This window comes from Protopterus annectens, chromosome 8.part0 (genome assembly GCF_019279795.1).
Source record: "Protopterus annectens isolate FY-2018-M chromosome 8.part0, PAN1.0, whole genome shotgun sequence".
NCBI classification, from domain to species: Eukaryota; Metazoa; Chordata; order Ceratodontiformes; family Protopteridae; genus Protopterus; species Protopterus annectens.
In genome coordinates this window covers 541,198,191-541,218,265 of record NC_056741.1, presented here as the reverse complement: position 1 = coordinate 541,218,265, position 20,075 = coordinate 541,198,191, and the positions used below count along the sequence as shown (strand labels likewise).

Genomic DNA, 20,075 nt, shown 5'->3' with positions numbered 1-20,075 from the left:
TACAAACCTGGTATTACCATAAAGCTCATCAAGAGAGAAACTAGCCAGAAGAGAGGGGCTATGCTTCTTCCATCCGGTCTACTACACAGCCCACACTAGGCAGGGGGAAGGAGGAGGGACAGTTGAAGACAAATGAAAAGCACCAACTCAGATGGAACGTTATGGTGAGTACAAAAAAAGAAGTTATGTACTCATCATAATGTTCCATGTGAGTTATCCATCTCATCTTCATTCTATACTGATGGGTTGACTCGGCCGCTTACTAGAGCTCAAGGTCTCAAACTAGTGTGTGGCTCCATCCCTATCCCATGATGCTATAGTGCCTTCCTCAGATCTTGTTTGTAGATGTATTTATGTCCCTATTTATACCAATATATACATATATACATATGCACAATATTTACAAGCCTGGACAAGGATCAAAGTATATCAGACGCACAGGAAGGATTCCTCGATCCTCCAGGAGCTAAAAGAAGGCTGGGGGTAGGAGGGTGAGATGCAAGAATGAAGACGAGCCGGACAACTCACATGGAACGTTATGGTGAATACTTAACTTCTTTATGTGAAGTTGTCCTATTTCATCTTCATTCTATACTGATGGGACAGCGTCCCTAGCACCATATTTCCTGGGTGGCTTATGGAGAATATTCGTCAGAACAGTGGACCCAAATAAGGCCCTGTCCCTGGAGGGCAGATCTACTTTGTAATGAGTGATAAAGGTGTGAGGTCTTGTCCACATTGCTGCTGCACAAATAGTATCTATTGGTAATCTTGCTTTAAAGGCCTGAGAAGTTGACACAGATCTGGTGGAATGCGCCTTTACTTTTTTTATCAACTGTCTGTCTGCTGATTGATAGACAAATAAGATACAATCTGATAACCAACCGGGTAAAGTGATTTTTGTTACTGCTAGACCTTTCCTATTTTCTGAAAATGAGGCAAAAAGTTGGTCAGATTTTCTATGTTCTTTTGTTCTGTGCAAACAGAAGCGTAGCTGTCCATGAACATTAAGTTGGTGAAGCATGTACTCTGCCTTATTGCTATATTCGGGGAAGAAAACTGGTAGATCTATAGATTGATTTAGACTGAACTCTGAACATACTTTCGGTAGAAAGGAAGGGTCTTCTAGCCAAAGTGATTGCTACTAGAAAAACGGTCTTCCAGGATAAAAATGTTAAGCTACAGAATGATGCTGGTTCAAATGACAGAAGGATTACATGGGAAAGAACAAAATTTAGATTCCATGGTGGAAATGGCAGCCGTACGGATAGTCTTAGCAAGTTGGTGCCTCTCAGGAAAGCTTTTGAAAGTTTATGAGACATGATATTCATTCCCTCCTTTCCAATATGAAAATTTGAGATTGCTGCCAGCTGGATTGGATTGGAATAGTTGCTGCAGTTGCTCCCTCATTAAAAAGCTTAGCCAAAAATTCTAGAATGAATGGTAAGGGTGCTGAGTAAGGGTTGATGGAGTTTTGCGAAGCCCAGATTGAAAATCTTTTCCATTTGCTACGATAAAAGTTTCCTTGTAGACATCTTATGAGAAGGAATAAAGATGTGTCGGACTTCTGGGGTAAAGTTGTGTAGCCTGGCTGTTGTCAATTTTAAGGAGTGAAGAGGTGAATGGAGAGTCCCCGACGAGTGTGTCAGGAGGTCTGGCAGCAGGTCCAGAATCCAAGGGTCTTGCAGAAGATGAGGCTTCAAGAAAGGGAACCATATTTGACGAAGCCAGTATGGGGCTATTAGAATCAAGGTCCTTCCCAGACTGCTGGCTTTCTGAAGATCTTTGGGTATTAGAGGAAAGGGAGGAAATGCATAAAGGAGTCCCGGGGACCAATCGTGTACAACTGCATCCCTCGAGAACTCTCCCGGAAAGGGGATCAGGGCAAAGTAGCTGCTGCATTTTGTATTTGTGGCTGTGGCGAACAGGTCGCAGCAAGGGCTGGCCCCATCTGTGAAATATCTTTTCCGCTACTTCTTCCTTCAGGGACCACTCATGCGGCATCAGAATCGCTCTGTTTAGTTTGTCCACTATAACGGTGGATTTTACCGGGATATGCGTTGCTATTAGAAAATACTGGGAGGACATCGCCCATTGCCATACTCTCAGGGCCTCTTGACAAAGGGGATAAGATCTGGTCCCTTCTTGTTTGTTTATGTACCACACAACTGACATATTGTCTGTTTGTATTGCAATTGTACCCATCGGAAAAGCGTCCTGGAATGCTTGCAACGCCATCAGCACTGCTCTCATCTCTAGTACATTGATGTGCAAATGAGCCTCGTGATCCTGCCAACTGCCTTGGACTGTTCTTCCCTGATAATGCCCCCCCCCCCCTCTGGAAAGCATTTGTGGTCACTGTGGCTGTCAGAGTAGGGAGGTAAATACGTCGCCCTATTGTTACTTGGTCAGAGAGAAGCCACCAACGAAGGTTTTTCTTGCAGGTTTCTGTCAGAATTATGAGGTGGGACATAGGCAGCTCCTGCATAGACCATTGAGTGAAGAGCATCCACTGGTGGATTCTAATGTGTAATCTTGCTAGAGGAATCGCAATTATTTCTGCTGCCATAGTGCCCAATACTTTTAAGGCTGTTCTTGCTTGAACCATGGTCTTGAAGACGAGGTCCCGGATTTAAAGATGAAGAGTCTGAACCCTGTCTGGTAGTAGCGTGACTATCATGTTTTTTGTTTTTAATTCTGTGCCTATAAAGACAATATGTTGTGATGGCAATAAGGCAGACTTTTCGTAATTTATTGAAATCCCTAACTGGACACATATTTCAGGGTAGTGTCTCTTGCTTGGATAAGTAGGTGATTGGTGGTGGTGGAGGCTAGGACCCAGTCGTCTAGGTATGGAAACACTCAGAATCCCAGATGCCTCAAGTGAGTCGTAACTACTGCCATGCATTTGGTAAACACTCTGGCTGTAGTGAGGCCAAAGGGCAGAGCTCTAAATTGGAAATTACTGTCGCCCAGCCGAAAGCGCAGATGACTCCTGGATGGCATGTCCATTTTTATGTGTTAGTACACATCCTGGAGGTCTATAGAGCATATCCAAATGTCTTTCCCTAGAAAAGGAAGTATTGATTGCAATGTGACCATCCAGAATTTGTCTTTTCCACAGACTTGGTGAGTTTGTTGAGATCCAGTATAGGTCTCCAGTCCCCTGTCTTCTCTGGAACTAAAAAGAACCTTGAGTAAGTTCCAGATCCTATCTGGTCTGCAGGGACTGACTGGATGACTCTTTTTTGCAGCAACTTTTGAATTTCTGAAGCCGCTTGCTCCCTCTGACTGGGTAGAACATCTGGGATTTTCTTGATCCTTGGAGGTGGCATAGAAAAAGGGATTGAGTAACCTCTGGACATGATTCTTCGTACCCGCTTGTCTTTCGTTATGTGTAGCTAGGCTTGTGGGTACAGAGATAAGCAACCCCCGACTGCCTCCAGAGGCGGACAGGCAGGCCTCCTTTCAGGAGTGCTGAAAGGGTTTACCGAAGAAAGATTCTTGGTCACCCTGGTTTTGCGGAGCCCCTCTGTCATGTGGGTGGCATCTTCCATTATTACCTCCTCCTCTGCCCCTGGCGGAAGGTTCACCCTGAGTGTCCTGAAAAGCTCTCTGGGATTTTCGGAACCACATTTTCCCGCCCTTTTGACCCTTGGAATAGGGTCTGGAAGGTGTGAAAAAACGGACTCCGATGGCAGAGAGAGTTTTTCCTGCTAGTTCACTCCGGGTAAGAGTTTCCTTGACTTTAGGCCCAAACAGGGACAAATCATCAAATGGGGTATTGACAAAAGATTACTTGAAAGGTTCCACAAAATTGCACAAGTGCATTCAGGAATGTCTTCTAAGGGCAATTCTGGAACCCGCTGATCTGCTCGTTCCATCAGCTGCATAAGAGGCAAGCCTCATGGATGAGTTAACCACTGAATTAAGGGTGGCCAGCTGTGAAGATACCTTATCTGCTATCACCACAACTACTGTACCATGTAGAGTATCTTCAAGCTCTTTTAGGAGATCTCTCTGACGTCTTGTAAAATGCATAAAGTAATTCAGGGACCTAACAGTGAAGGCAGCTGAAGAAAACATGAGCTTTCCATATCTGTCCATCGTCCGCGACTCCTTATATGGGGGATGGACAGATGTGGAAGTCTCAGACAGCTCCTTCTTTGTAGCCGCTGCCAGGGCTCCTTTGGTTAAAAGGTTTTGTCATCTGGGGAGGTGATAAATTTGTTAGGTCTCTGAAGGACAGGCTCCACTGTATATGGAGACTTCCACACCTTTCGACAAACTAAGTCCATCAGTTCGTCAAAAGGTGGAGACACCCAGGTGGCTGAAGGTCGAGACCCAAAAGCCTTCAGGTACATGGTTGCCTCATCAGAAGGGGAAATGAACTTCCAGCTGCCTCTCTGCTTAAGGACTTCCAAGATGTCGCAAAGTAGACATCTTCAAAGGGCAACCATGGGGACCCTTCTGACTCCTCGAGGTCCGTGTCTAAAGTGATTGACTTCTCTGGGGAGTCCACATGCTTCCTTCTACATAACCTCTTCCGAGGAACCTCTTTGGGGGGACATTCCGGAGAGGTTTTGGAAGAGATGTTCTTGCCCAATGGAGCGTCTCGAGGCTTAGGGTCTCTCCGCTGTTGAGTGATTGTATGTGCAGAGATAGATACCGGTGCTTTTGGGGATGGAACACTTGGATCCAACAGTGATGATGTCTGTAGGGACAAGGTTCTCCTCATAGTTGCCAAGGCCCCCCTCCCATGGGTCATGGAAGTCCCCAGTTCTGAGGAATGGGGGGACTCCCCCAGCACTACGGGGGTTGGCTCTGAAGCAGAGGTAGGAGCCGAGGCCCTGAAAGGTAAAGTCAGAGCCGAAAAGGTTTCGGCTCGACTATCCTCTCCGGCGAGTGTCGGCCCCTAGACACCTCAGACAGCACTAAAGAAGTCAGAGTGGTCGGAACTGAAGAGACTGTAATAGGTCTCAGTTCCACTGGCACCATCACTATAGGCTCCACACATTCCAGCTCTGAAACTAGCGCTGGGGTCGGAGGAGGAATTAAAGATAAAGGGACGGGCACAGTCAGTTCCGAGCTTCTCTGTGTCGGCCCCGACAGCAATTTGGCTAGCGCCGGTGTCTTGAGTAATCTCTGCACCACACCATCTATGTCAAAATCAGATAGGCTCCTGGAGGATGCGGAAGATGGAGAAGATGCTACGTATTGCAGTAATGGGGACCCAAGAGTCGAGGAGACTGGCTCCAATGCAAGTGAGTGGCTCCAGACTGAAAATGCCATCGGTTCTGATTCAGATGGAACCGAGCCAGTAGGTCTGTCATGATCAGGTTTTTTTGAAGTCGTCAGAGACATCTTTAGCAGTTTAGTCAATGGCTCCGATGATCCAGAAGAAGTGGATGAAGATGACCTTTTGTTAGTTTCATCATGAGGCTTAGGAGGACTTTGATTGTTGTCCACGGCTTCTGCAAAGGAGCACTTAATTAAACTTTTTAATATAAGTTAATTTTTCCTCTCCTGGAGAACTCTAGAGCTAAACAAATGACAAATGGAGCAGGACTTCTGTAAGTGGACTGGCCCTAAACAATAAACACTCTCAGTATGTCCATCAGTGATGGACATTTTTTGTAGACATTTAGGGCATTTCTTGAAACCAGAAGGTTTCACCTCCTTTTGCTGCTTTGACATAATGAATAACACACCAAACAGACAGACTCAAAGACACCATTAAGTTAAATGGGAGTCAGGGAAAAAGGGGCTTTCTAACTTTAGCAAGCCCTTTAAAGAGAGAAAAATAAACACACTCAGACTAACAATATCTGTAAATTGGTAACAATAAAAGATGTTACCACCAAAAAACATCAAATATAGCGAACTACTCTAAACACTATTATTCTAAAATTTTAATAACACTGCAAATGGAATGTTTATAGAAATAGTGACTATAAGACCTAATCACAACGGCCTTAAAAAACACACTCACAGTAATTTGTCTAGAGCTATAATAATGTAAATATTTTAAGAAGGCACGCTATATATATCAAAGGTTTCTAGTAACACTGCAAACGGGATGTTTAAGGGATAGGGACTATAAGGCCTGCATACAACGTCCTCAAAACACACACACACACACACACACACACACACACACACACACACACACACACACACACACACACACACACACACACACACACACAGACACACACAGACAGCAATTTGTTAACAACGATTGAAAGAAAAAACTATTGAAAGCTTAATAAGTAAAGAGGTTTAGCTAGAAAGTGCTAATTTGTCTTATTTAAAGAAGAAGAAATAAGTTTCTACTGAGCCAGAGCTAATCGTAGACCTGATCTGTTTCAGTGGCAAACAAGATCTGAGGAAGGTACTATAGCATCATGGGACAGGGATGGAGCCACGAGCTATTGTATATAGAATGAAGAAGAGATAGGACAACTTCACATCTTTTTTATCGGATGTTGTTTTCATTTGGTCTTCAACCTGTGGGACAGAGCCTGCAGCTACCAATGAACCCTGGGATGTCCTCATGGAAAGATATTCCAGAGCACGGCTGAGCCAAAGGATGCCCTGCCCTGGCAAGAGGGTCCAATTTATAATAGGAGATAAATGTGTGCGATGACGCCCAGGTAGCAGCAGAGCAGATATCATCTAAGGAAACCCTCGACCAAAAGGCCACAGAAGTAGCCTCAGACCTGGTAGAGATAAGCTTTTGGCTCAATAGGCCAATAAAATGCACTCAGAAAACCATCGAGCAATAGTAACCTTAGAGCTTTCCCAAGAAGGGTTTTGAAAAAGAAACAGAGTTGATCTGACTTAAGAAAGGATTTTATTCTATGCAAATAGAAACATAGCTGCCTGTGAACATTAAGCAAGTGCAACTTGTACTCTCCTTTATTCTGGAAATTTTGAAAGAAAACTGGGAGACCGATGACCTGGTTAATATTGGACTCTGATGCTATTTTCGGCAGGAATGATAGGTTTGTCCACAGAAATACCTTGTTTTTTATGAAATACCATATAAGGGGACTTGACAGACAAGGCTTGGATCTCCGAAACTCTCTTGGCTGAGGGAATTGCAACCAAAAAAGCTGTCTTCCAAGACTGGAACTGCAACTCAACCGTAGCTGCTGGTTCAAAGGGGGGAGAAAAGAGAGCTTGCAGCATCAAGGTGAGATCCCACGGGAGCATTGGGTCCTTAACTGGAGGCCTAAGGAGAAAAGTACCTTTCAAAAATGCATTACAAAGCTTGGATGAAGCCAGAGAAGCTGAATTCTCACGTATGAGAAAATTGGAAATCGTTGCCAATTGTACCTTTACCGTAGAAAAACTAGTACCATGATTAAAAATATCCGCCAAGAACTCCAAAATGGCCATAACTGGTGCAGTAAAAGGATCCAGATCATGCTAAGAAGACCAGATCGAGAAACACTTCCGCTTACTCGAGTAAACCTTCCTGGTAGAAGGTTTGTGAGCCACGACCAAAATCGTCTTAACAACAGAAGACAGCCAGAGAGTCCTAACTATCAAGGTAACTGCAGTAGCCAAGCCGTGAGTTTCAGGATGACTAAGTCTGGGAGAGGGATCCCTGAGGGAAATGTAGTCAGATCCGGAACCGGATCTAGTGTCCAAGGAGGACACACTGCATGAGACTAAAAAGAGAGGAACCAAACTTGGCGAGGCCAGAAAGGAGCAATAAGGATCACTGAGCTCCCCAGCAGTCAAGCTTTCTGAATGAATTTGAATATCAGGGGCAGCGGAGGGTAGGGATATAGTAGACCAGAGGGCCAAGCATGAACTAGAGTGTCTCTGGGAGGCTACCCCGGATGCAGATTCAGAGTGAAATACCCGCTGCACTTTGAGTTGGAAGGAGAGGCGAAGAGATCGCAGCAAGGCTGACTGACCCCACTTTAGAAAGATCTGTTCCGCTACTGACGGATTCAGAGACCACTCGTAAGGCATCACAATAGACCTGCTGAGCCTGTCTGCTAGTATGTTGGACCTCCCCGGAATGTGTGTTGCCACCAGAAAATGGCCAGTGAAGATCACCCACTCCCACAATCTCATGGGTTCTTGACAAAAAGGATAAGATGTGGTGCCCCGCCCCCCGTTTGTTGATGTACCAGATTACTGACATACAGGCCATATGTATGGTAATAGTCCCCAGAAAAATAAAGGCATGAAGAGCTTGCAACGCCAGAAGCACTGCCTTCATCTCCTGGATACTGATATGCAGATGGGTCACCAGGGAAGACCACGTGCCTTGGACCGTCCTTCTCATGCAATGCCCCGCAACCGAGCATGGAACTATCTGTGGTCACCATGATAGCAGGGAAGAGAAGATGAATGGGAGACCCAGGAGAAGGTCAGGAGATTGTAGCCACCAAAGAGGAGAATCCTTGCAAACCCTAGATAATCAAACCGGATGTGATAAGGGAAAGTCTAGCAAGGAACACTGAGCCACCAGAGTCCATTGGCGGACCTTCATATGAAGGTGTTCCATTGGAACGAGAGTGATCGTGGCCACCATGGACCCCAATGCCCAAAGAACTGAATCCGCTGGGGGATGGTAGGCTTGAAAGATGTAAGAGACATGATGTTGGAGAGATAACAGTTTGTCTAGAGGTAGAAACACCTTGCCTTAGATAGTGTCTATCTCAGCCCCAGTGAAGTCCAGAACCTGTATTGATGCCAACTGGGACTTGTTTTGGTTTATGGTTATGCCCAGATAAGTGAGCTGTCTTGAGAAGAAGATCCCTGGCTTGACACAGTTGATGCCTGGAGGGAGGGAAAAGGAGCCAATCTTCCAGGCAGGGGAAGACCTGAAAACACTGCAGCCGCAGGTGAGCTGCCATTACTACCATCACTTTGGTGAACACCCTGGGGGTGGTGGTGAGCCCAAAGTGGAGCGCTCTAAACTTAAAATGACTGGCTCCCAGCCGGAAGCAGAGGAACCTCCGAGAGAGACTGTTGATCTTGATGTGAGAGTTCGCGTCTTGGAGATTCACCGAGCACACCCATTCATTGATCTGCAGGAAGGGCAGAATGGATTGAAGGGTGACCATCCAGAATTTCGTCCTGGCAAATGACAGGCTTAGGGCTGAAAGATCCAGGATGGGTCTTAAGTCCCCCGTTTTTTTTGGCACTAAAAAGAACCTGGACTAGATGCCTGATCCTGACTGGTCTAGGGGGATGGGCTGGATGACTCGCTTTTCGAGCAGCCTGGAAATTTCTACAGCTGCCTGTTCCTGCTGTGTGGGTGGGCTGTCCAGGAGGTTATTGGAAGGAACTGGGGGTTGAAGAAAGAGGATCAAGTATCCCCTGGACATTATCTGCAAAACAAAATGACCGTCGGTGACAGACTTCCAGGCTGTTGGGTGCAGAGAGAGAGAGACGTTCCCCGACTGCCTCTAGAGACGAGCAATCAGGCAACCCTTCAAGGCTGTTGCAAGGGTTTGTCCAGGAAAAAATCCTGAGAACCTTGGTTTCTTAGGCCCCCTTCTGTCATGAGGACGGTGTCTGTCATATCCCCCTCTGCCTCTGGAGGAAGGCGAGTCCTAAGCATCGTAGGAAGAGCCCTGAGATTTCTCTTACCACATCTTCTTCACCCCACTCTGATTCCTAGAGAAGTGGATCACGATGGCAGGCAAGGTCTTCCCATCTTTCTCACTCTGGACTAAGGTGTTTTGAATGGTCTTGCCAGAAATAGTGGAACTGTCATAGGGGGGATTCGTAAATCACATCTTGAAGGGCTCCAGGAAGGCACAAAGCCGGAGCCAGGTGTGACGCCTGATGGATATGCCTGTTCCGGCAGCTCTAGAGGCACCCTTCATATTGTGTGATAGAAGCCTCACTGAAGTATTAGATATTAAAGTAAGGGTGGGCATACTGGAGGAGAACACCTTTTTCTCCTCTGCCGACATGGATCTCAAGGCAGACTCAGCTACCAATTTGACTAGGTCCAGCTGCAGTCTGACAACGTGTGCCATATAGTTCAGTGCATGCAATACGAATGTAGCTGACACAGAGGCCCACTTCCCAAAATGGTCCATAGCCCGCAACTCTCAGTTCAGAGGATGGACCTTAGAGGTCTTCTAAGTGAGCTCTTTCTTGGTGGCCAGCGCCACCACCATGACATCGACCGGGGATTCCTTCGACCAATGTTGCCTAGTCAAAGGAACTCTGCCCGGGCACTTAGGGTTAGGCTCAACCATATCCGGATCCTTCCATGCCCTGGATAAAATTAAATCCACAAGGGGATCTGCAGTAGGTGACACCCAGGAGGTAGAGGGTCCTGTGTCAAACTCCTCCAGGAACACCGACTCACCTGAGTTGGGGATTTGGGTAGACCAACCCCCTCTTTGACGTAGGATTTCTATGATGTCGCCAAAGGAGACATTTTCTGCGGGTGAACGGCAGAAATCCACCCTTTCCTCCAAGTCAGTATCTTCTGTGAGGGACTCTGGGTGGGAGTCCAAGTGCCTACTTCTGCACATGTGTTTTTGAAGGAGCTCCTCAGGGGGAATTTCAGGGGAGGACTCGGAAATCTCAAGAACCTCCCAAGGGAGAACTCCCTGGGGTATAGTGACGACCCACTATCCCACAGGGGGTAGGATGGCGAACTCAGGGCCAAAAAGAGAGGGAGCCAGGACAGACTGCAAAAATGACAGTGTCAAGGGTTTCGACAGAGCCAAGAGAACCCTCTCCACCACATTGAAAGCAGAGGGCAAACGAACCCCCGCAGCAGGAGTGAGTAAAAACAGATCCGCTACCCTCTGTGCCAAGGGGAAGGCAGATTCTTGGCTCCAGGCGCCAAGACTCCAACTGGAAGGGCCAACTCCGAAAACCTTGAAGTCGACACCATCCCTTCGGATCCGATGCTGAGAATACGGCTCCGAGAGTCAGATAGCTCTGAAAAACTCGGAGCCGAGCCACTCAGGGCAACGGTCGGTGTTAAAGGTACCTGAAAGCACCAGTGCCGACTCCTCTTCACCGGGAAACCTCAGACTGAATGGCCCTGAAACCAAAGGTTGGATCAGAGAAGGAGCAATCGGAAGGAAAGTGGACTACGTGCTCCCACCCCCTGTGGTGAAGGAGCAGCCAAGATGCCCATCTGAATCTGGGTCCAGAAAAACTTCTGCACCATCCTGTTTACCTCTGCTTCAGAAAGACTGCATGAAGACTGGATAGAAGAAGACACTAACCCGGGCCTGGAGTAGCGCCGAGGGGAAGCAGAGGGGGGAGGGCCAAGAAGGGGAAATCTCCGGCTCTGGAGAAAAGCAAGGAGACTGGAGTCGAGGAGAACCATGGGTTGGATCCGGCCGAGACTTGGCCTGAAGTTCGACCACAGAAGAGCGGTCAGGGGACCACTTCCTGGGCCCGTCCCAATCCTTTGGGTGAGACTTTTCCCCATCCCCAGTCTTCAGAAGCCGAGGTGGAGGAAGAGGTAGAAGGAGTAGCACCCTCAGAGGGAAGGAAGCCCTTAAGAATCAACTTGTTCCTCCTGCCGATCAAGGCAAGTAGATTGAAGCCCGCGCAGATCGAACAGGAGGTCTCAAGGTGTTGGACACCCAATGAACAACACACAGAATGTGGCCATCAGAGGAGGGCAGCTTATGGCCACACTCTGCACATTTCCTGAAACCTGGATTAGGAGGCTCGGCCATGGCCAAAGGTAAACAGCACTCAAACACACACACACACACAAGAAAGAGAAATGCGGGAAAGAGAGAGAAATTTTTTTTTTTTTTACAAGAACCCAATGAGAAACCAGTGCACAGGGATAGGGTAAGGAAAGTGTGATAGCCAAGAGGCTAACAGAAGAGGAAAGCTAGACAATTTTAATCAAAAGGACTACTCTTATGCTAAAGGACGCATGGAGCTGTATTCCACGCTGCTGACTCTCACAAGCGGCAAATGAGATCTGAGGGGAGGAGGGAGGCAGAGGCATTATGGGTAGGGGAGGGGCTTGGAGTTTGGATCCGATGCTGGAGTATGCAGCTGAGTCGAATCCATGCCAGTGCTGGGTCCCACAGGTTAAAGACCAAATGAAAACAACTTAAGATCTGTCTGACTTGTAGTCTTAGGTTGGAAATCCTTTCCTGAGTTAGAAAGGCCAAGGTCTTGCTCTCATCCAAATGAGCCCCTATGAAATCTATGCTCAGAACTCAATGAAGCTGAAACTTTTGCATGTTGATTGTTCTGCCCAAGGTAGGAGCTAGTTGTAACAGACAGTCCCTGGCTCAGGTAAGTAGATGCCTGGTTACAGCAGTTAGGAGCCAGTCATCTAGGCAAGGAAAAATGTGGAATACCTACAGTCTGAGATGAACTAAAATAAGAAGTTATGTACCTACCATAACGTTCCATGTTAGTTGTCTTCTTCTCGCCTTCTTTCTTGCTGGATGGGTTCAGAGCCGATCCTCGGCTCCGACTCGGCCAATACTAAAGCTCGAGAGCTAATTCCACCGGCTCGAGGCTCCCCCATATCCCACAATGCTAGGCGGTAACTCCTCAGATCTCGTTTGAAAGCTAGGCCAAGCAAGAAAAGGTCTCCATAATATGGAGAAGGGTAATCTGCCTCTATAGGGCTGAATGTAAGGTGACTTAAACCTAACAGAGGAAATATATAGAGGTGGTAAAACAGTGGGAGAAAGATCAAAGTGGTCACAATTTATCTCCTCTAGGTCTGTCCAGGCTAGGGGGAAGGAGCGTGGGACGCAAGAAAGAAGGCAAGAAGAAGACAACTAACATGGAACATTATGGTAGGTACATAACTTCTTAATGTTAAGTTGTCTATCTCGCCTTCATTCTTGCTGGATGGGGCCGCGTCCCTAGCACCTTGTCCCGGGCGGCCTATCGGAACAGACTCTTGAGGACAGTGGAACCAAAGTTAGCACGGTCTCTGGAGGCTATGTCCAACTTGTAATGAGAAATGAAGGTATGAGGTGAGGCCCAAGTTGCTGCTGAACAAATAGAGTCAATAGGAAGCCTATCCTGAAAGGCTATGGAAGTGGCTAATGCCCTTGTAGAGTGAGCTCTAGGCTTAGAGGACAATTGTTGGTGTCTGATCTCATAAATATAGGTAATCGTAGAAGTAAGCCATCTCAAAGTGACACTTTAGAGACTGGAAGACCCATCTTGCCTTCCGCATAGGAAACAAACAGCTGGTCTGTTTTTCTGAACTGTTTAGTCCTGTCTAAATAATACCTTAGTTGGCGATGAACATCTAAAGAGTGCAATTTTTGTTCTGACCTGTTGCCATAATTGGGGAAAAAAACTGAAAGATCAATATTTTGATTCAGGTTTGTTTGAGAGGCCACTTTAGGCAAAAAAGATGGATTGGTACGCAAGGAAACTATATTTGTGAAAAATCAGATACGGAGGACGACAGCATAGAGCATGAAGTTCCGAAACCCTTCTAGCCGAAGTGATGGCTATTAGAAAAAGTGTTTTCCAAGACAGCAACTTCATAGAACATGAAGCTGCAGGTTCAAAGGGGAGTAGAATAAAAGATGCTAAAACCAAGTTCAGATCCCATGGAGGAGGTGGATCCTTGACAGGGGTCTTAAGAAGAAAAACTCCCTCGAGAAAGGCTTTACAGAGTTTGTGGGACATGACAGAAGACTCTGACACTCCCACATGAAAATTAGATATAGCCGCCAGTTGAACTCTGACAGTAGAAGGAGAGGAACCTGCTTGGAAAAGTTCAGCTAGGAAATCAAGAATGAACTGAATAGGAGCAGTAAAGGGGTCTATTTTCTTGGACACTGCCCATAAAGAGAAATGTTTCCATTTGCTGCTATAAATCTTCTGGGTAGAAGACTTATGAGAAGCTATCAGAATATCTCTAACTGAGTGAGATATTAAGGGAAGCCTGGCTAAGGTTGGAATTGGAGAAACCACGCTGTGAGATTCAAGGAGGGAAGGGATTGGTGCAGTTGACCCAATTGATGGATCAAGAGATCTGGAACTGGGTCCAGATGCCATGGTTGCGCCAAAAGGTAACGATGAAGAAAGGGAAACCAAACCTGTCGAGGCCAATAAGGGGCAATGAGGATCATTAAGGCCTTCAGAGCAATGGCTTTCCGAATCAGCTGAGGTATCAGTGGGAAGGGGGGAAAGGCATACAGGAGCCCAGAGGCCAATCGTGAGCTAGAGCGTCTCTGATGGGATGACCTGGTAGGGGAAAGAGGGTGAAGAACTCGGTACACTTGCTGTTTTGGGGAGTGGTAAAAAGATCGCAGCAAGGATGGCCCCAAGTTCGAAAAACTTCTTCCAATACTGATTTCTTCAGAGACCACTCGTGAGGCATGAGGATTGCTCTGCTCAATCTGTCTGCTATCACATTGGACTTGCCGGGAATGTGCGTTGCTATCAGGAAGCGCTGAGAAGAGATCGCCCATTGCCACAGTCTGAGTGCTTCTCAACATAAGGGGTAAGATTTGGTTCCGCCTTGTTTGTTGATGTACCACACTACGGACATATTGTCCGTCTGAATTGCTATAGTTCCCTTGGGAAGAGAGTCTTGAAGGGATTGCAACGCTAGAAGCACTGCTCTCATCTTTAGAACATTTATGTGCAAGTGGCACTCGATCGGCTGCCACGTGCCCTGGACTGTCCTGCCCTGGTAATGCCCCCCCCCCCACCCTATCAGGGAGGCGTCCGTTGTCAGAGTTGCAGCCGGGGGTGGGGGGGGTGAAGGGTCTGCCTAGAAGAAGTTGGGGGGGGGGTAACCCACCATAGAAGATGATTCCTGCATGACTGAGTTATGCTGATAGTGTGGGACATTGGTAGAAGTTGAAAGGACCACTGAGTGAAAAGCATCCACTGTAGAATCCTCATGTAATAGCGGGCTAAGGGGAGGAGAGGAATAGCCGCCGCCATAATCCCTAGGACTTTCAAAACCAGTCTGACCTTGACCTTGTTCTGTCGTAAGAGAAGGGAAACCTGCTTGTGAATGTCTGCTACTCTTTGTTCTGTGAGTCTGGCTGACAGACTGACTGTATCTAATCTTGCGCCTATAAAAATAATAGATTGACAAATTGACAAGGCGACAAGACAGACTTTTCGTAATTTACCGAGATGTGGTAGTACGCATCCTGGAGATCTATAGAGCACATCCAGTTGTCCTGGCCCAGAAAGGGCAGGATGGACTGCAGCGTGACCATCCGAAATTTCGTTTTCTTGACAAACTTGTTCAAGTTGCTGAGATCCAAAATGGGTCTCCAGTCCCCTGTTTTTTTTGGAACCAAAAAGAATTTGGAGTAAATTCCGGATCCTTGTTGGTCTGCTGGAACTGGTTGAATGGCTCTTTTTGATAGCAGCTTTGAAATTTCTAGTGCTGCTTGTTCCCTTTGACTGGGTGGAACGTCTGGAAGGGATTTTCCGGACTGTTTTGGGATGCGAATAAAAGGGATTCTGTAGCCTTCAGATATGACAGACTGTACCCACTTGTCTTGAGTAAGGGTGAGCCAGGCTTTTGGGTACAGAGATAATCTTCCCCCGACTGCCTCCGAAGGTAGACAGTCAGGCAACCACTCAGGGGTGCTGAAAGGGTTTGTCAGAGAAAGTTTCTCGACTACCCTGATTCTGCGGGCCCCCTCTGCCTCTAGGACGGCGTCTATTATTATTGTTCCCCCCTCTGCCTCTAGGGGGAAAATGACTCTGTGCGTCCAGTAAGACTCCCTGTGGTTGTTTGCGGAACCACATCTCCCCCCACTTCTGACCTTTGGGGTAAGGCCTAGAAGGGGTAAAAAAACGGACTCCGACAGCAGAAAGAGTCTTACCTTCTACCTCGCACCTTGTCAGAGTATCCTTCACTTGTGGACCAAAGAGAGATGATCCGTCAAAAGGGGAGTTAGTGAAAGACGCCTTGAAAGGGTCCGCAAAGCTACATAGCCGCATCCAGGCATGGCAACGTAAAGCCACCCCTGTACCTGCGGCTCTGCTCCCTCCATCAGCCGCGTACGAAATCAGGCGCATGGAGGAGTTAACCACTGAATTAAGGGTAGCCAGCTGGGAGTTCATCCTATCTTGAAACCCCGCAGCTGATGGGTCCTTCAACACTTCACTCATTTCCTTGAGCAAGTCCCTCTGGAGACAAGTGAAATGACACAGGTAATTCAGCGAATGCATGGAAAAAGTCGCTGATGAAAACATCCGCTTACCGTACCTGTCCATGGTCCTAGATTCCTTATTAGGAGGATGGACAGGCACCGAAGGATCCGCTAATTCCTTCTTGGTGGCAGCAGCCACCACCATGGCATCCACAGAGACACCTTTGGACAAAAACTCCTTGTCTTTGGGGGCAGTGATACATTTGGCCGGACTCCTAGGGGTGGGTTCCACTGAGTCAGGAGCCGTCCAAGCCTTCCTCGCAACCACTTCCATGAGTGGGTCAAAGGGAGGGGACACCCAGGAGGTGGAAGGTCGAGAACCAAACGCCTCAAGGTACACTGATTCGTCCTCTGAAGGGTTAAGGGCTGGCCAATTCCCCCTCTGCTTCAGGATTTCCAGTATGTCTGCAAAGGAGACATCTTCAGAGGGGGAATGGGGGGAACCCTCAGAATCTTCCAAATCAGTGTCAGAGGTGACAGACTAAGGGGAGTCAATGTGCTTCCTCTTGCACTGTCTCTTCCTAGGGGGTTCCTCCGCCAGATCAGGGGAGGCCTCGGAAGAGGAGGAAATTCCCACTGGGGAAACTTGAGGCGCAGATTCTCTATGGTCCAAAGCAAGGGGGTGAGAAGAAATCACCGCAGACACTGTAGAGGGAGGAGCTGTCGGAGCCGACTGTGGGGTAGAACCAGGTTCTAACACGCTCCGCATGACCTCAAAGGCACCCCTATCAGGCAGGGCCAGAGGTCTCTGCTCCGAAGAGCTGAAAACCTCCCCCGGCACCGACAAGGATGGCTCTGAAGCCGATGTCGGAGCCGAACTAACCAGCGCCGAAGCACCGAGAGGGAGAGTGGGGTCGGACAAGGGTCCGATGCCACTCGCCCCCTCGGAGCCGACGAGGGAAGTCCGGCGCCGAGATCCCTCCAAGGAGGAGATCGGAGCAGATGACGGCGCCGAAAGGAAAGGTATCGGTTCCGACGCTCCCACAGTCTCGGCTCCGAGCAGCACCGGCTCCGAACTCGATAGAGTCGGAGGAGGAATGCCTAATGGAACAGGGGCAGCCATTGACTGTTGAGTCGGGCTGTGTAACATCTGGGCCAGTGCCTCGGACTTAAGAAGTCTACTCACCACCCTCTGCAAATCGTGGTCCAAAAGTCTAGAGGATCTAAAGGAGTGTGACCTATGGCTCCGTTCAGACAAGAGTGGTGAGGCTGGAGCCGAATGAACAGAGCCGATAGAAGGAGACCTGGACCTCTTCCTAGTAGTCGGTTCCGACAAAAGTGTCGGAGCCGACTTAGACTTGTCTGTCTCGGCTCCAGCCGGAGCCGAGGACACAGTATGTGTAGTAGGTCTGGAATCATCGGCTCCAGCCGGAGCCGATGGTTGAACCGTTAAAACGGTCTTAGAACCTCCGGAGGACGGCTCGGACGCTGGAGCCGACTGCCTGGAGGACTTAGAAGGTTTCCCCGACCTGGACTGTGTCGGGGGACCCTCAGGCTTCAATAAAACTCTTAAAATTAGCTTATTTTTACGTTCCTGCAGGACTCTGGGGCTGAAACCATGACAGACAGCACAACAGTCCTGCAGGTGTAAAGGTCCCAGGCAGTATACACAAGAAGTGTGACCGTCTGTCAGAGACATCTTCTGACAGCACGAGTCACAGTTCTTAAAGCCTGAGACCTTCGATTCCTTAGACATCTCTAAGAAAAAACAATAGTGTAACCACTCACACACACACACACACACACACACACACACACACACACACACACACACACACACACACACACACACACACACACACACACAGATTACACTAAAATTAAAAAGGTTAATTATTTAAGCCAAAAATTCCCTAAAAAAAACACACAGTCACTCCAACTACTAGGAGGGGTGGGAAGGGGCCAAAAGGCCTAAGGGAGGAACTCCAGAAAGAGTTTTTGAAAAAGGGAATAAAATTGGTAGGGAGAGTAAAACTATTTAATTAACCTAACTAACTAACTATAGAAAGTAACTAAAAGGGGGCTATTTAGCAAAAAAGACTTTATCTAAAGTAACTGACCTGAAGAGCCGGTTGGAAGAGCAACTCGTCAGCTTAGCGGCAAACGAGATCTGAGGAGTTACCACCTAGCATTGTGGGATAAGGGGGAGCCTCGAGCCGGTGGAATTAGCTCTCAAGCTTTAGTATTGGCCGAGTCGGAGCCGAGGATCGGCTCCGAACCCATCCAGCAAGAATGAAGGCGAGATAGACAACTTAACATCTACTGTCATGCATTTGGTGAACACCCTGGAGGCTGTGGTGAGACCAAAGCGAAGCGCTCTGAACTGAAAATGCCTGACTCGTAGATACCTTGTGGAGTGCCTGTCCAACTTGATGTGGTATTACTCATTCTTCAGGTCTACTGAGCACATCTAGTCATTCATTTTCAAAAGAGGTGGAATGGACTGAACCGTGATCATCCTGAACTTTGCATATTTTACCCACTTGTTCAGAGATGTCAGATCCAAGATAGACCTGAGGTCTCCTGTCTTTTTTGGTATTAAAAAGAATCTTGAGTAAATGTCTGATCCAAGTTGATCTGGCAGGATCTTCTGGATGACTCTTTTTTTGGAGCAGCTTTGAGATCGTCAACTCCACTCCCTCTCTCTGATTAGGTGGAACATCCGGGAGAGTACTTTTTGGTTTGGGGAGTTTTGAAAAGGGAATGCAGTATCCTCTGGATACAATCCTTTGCACCCACTGATTATCTGTAACGGCTAGCCAGGCTTCTGGGTGCAAGGAGAAGTGCCCCCTGGCTGCCTCCAAAGAAGGACAGCAGTGCAACAACTCAGGAGCGCTGAAAGGGCCTGTCCAATAAGGAATCCTGAGAACCTTGATTTTGTGGACCCCCCTGGTGTGTGGGCGATGCTTACAATTGTAATCTTTTCCTCATCTGCCTGTGGGGGAATATTCTACCAGAGACTCCTGAAAAGGACCATGAGATTTCTTGAACCACAGCCCCCCCCCCCACACACACACACACACTGATTCATGGAAAAGGATCTTTGGGGAGTAGAAAAACAGATTCTGATGGCAGACAGGGTCTTTCCATCTTTCTCTCTACGACAGAGTTTGTCTCTAAAAATGGGCCTAAACAAAGATGATGCATCAAAAGGGTCATTGATGAAAGACGCCTTGAAAGGTTCAGCAAAGTCACACAGCCACATCCAGACATGGCCCATAATGATGATGGAACCGGCAGCCCTTGAGGAACCCTTCCGCCGCATGGAAGATTACCCTCATGGATGCATTGGAAATGGACTGTAGAATGGCCAATCTGGAGAAGAATTTCCTCTCCTTATCAGACATGGACTCTGGGACCAAGCTAGAGAGTTCTTTGATTAAATCTCTCTGATGCCTAGTAAAACGGAAAGGGTAGTTTAAAGCTTGTAAAGTGAAGGTAGATGAGGTGTAAACTCTCTTACCAAATCTGTCCATGGCCTTAGACTCCCTGTTAGTGGGGGTGGACAGTGGAGCTTTCTTGGGCCAGCTCCTTCTTAGTGGCTGCCACAACAACCACGCCATCTAGAGGAATTCCTTTAGTCCAATGGGGTCACTCAGAGGGAGCAGTGAGGATTTTGTCTCCATGCTTGGGGACAGGTTCTACCATGTTCAGATCTTTCCAAGCCCTGCTTGATAACAGGTCGATGAGTGCATCAGCAGGGGGAACCCGAAAGCCTCCAAGAACACCATCTCCTCTCGGGTAGGGTTTTGGGAAGACCACCCATCTCTTTGGTGTAGGATTTCCAAGATGTCTCCGAAGGAGACAGCCTCAGGTGGAGATCTGGGAAACCCTTTCCGTTCCTTGAAATCAGTGTCTTCTGTGACAGATTCCTCTGGGAAGTCTAGGTGCCTCCTTCTGCACCTTCTCTTGCAGGAAATCTCCTCAGTGGGG

At 47.7% G+C, this 20,075-nt stretch overlaps 1 protein-coding gene across 2 annotated transcripts in view; it reads right to left on the bottom strand.

Annotated features, from left to right (window-relative positions):
- HORMAD1 (HORMA domain containing 1) overlaps positions 1 to 20,075 on the bottom strand; it is a 4,208,304-nt gene that overhangs the window by 3,121,185 nt on the left and 1,067,044 nt on the right. The gene's annotated exons all lie outside the window — the stretch shown is intronic.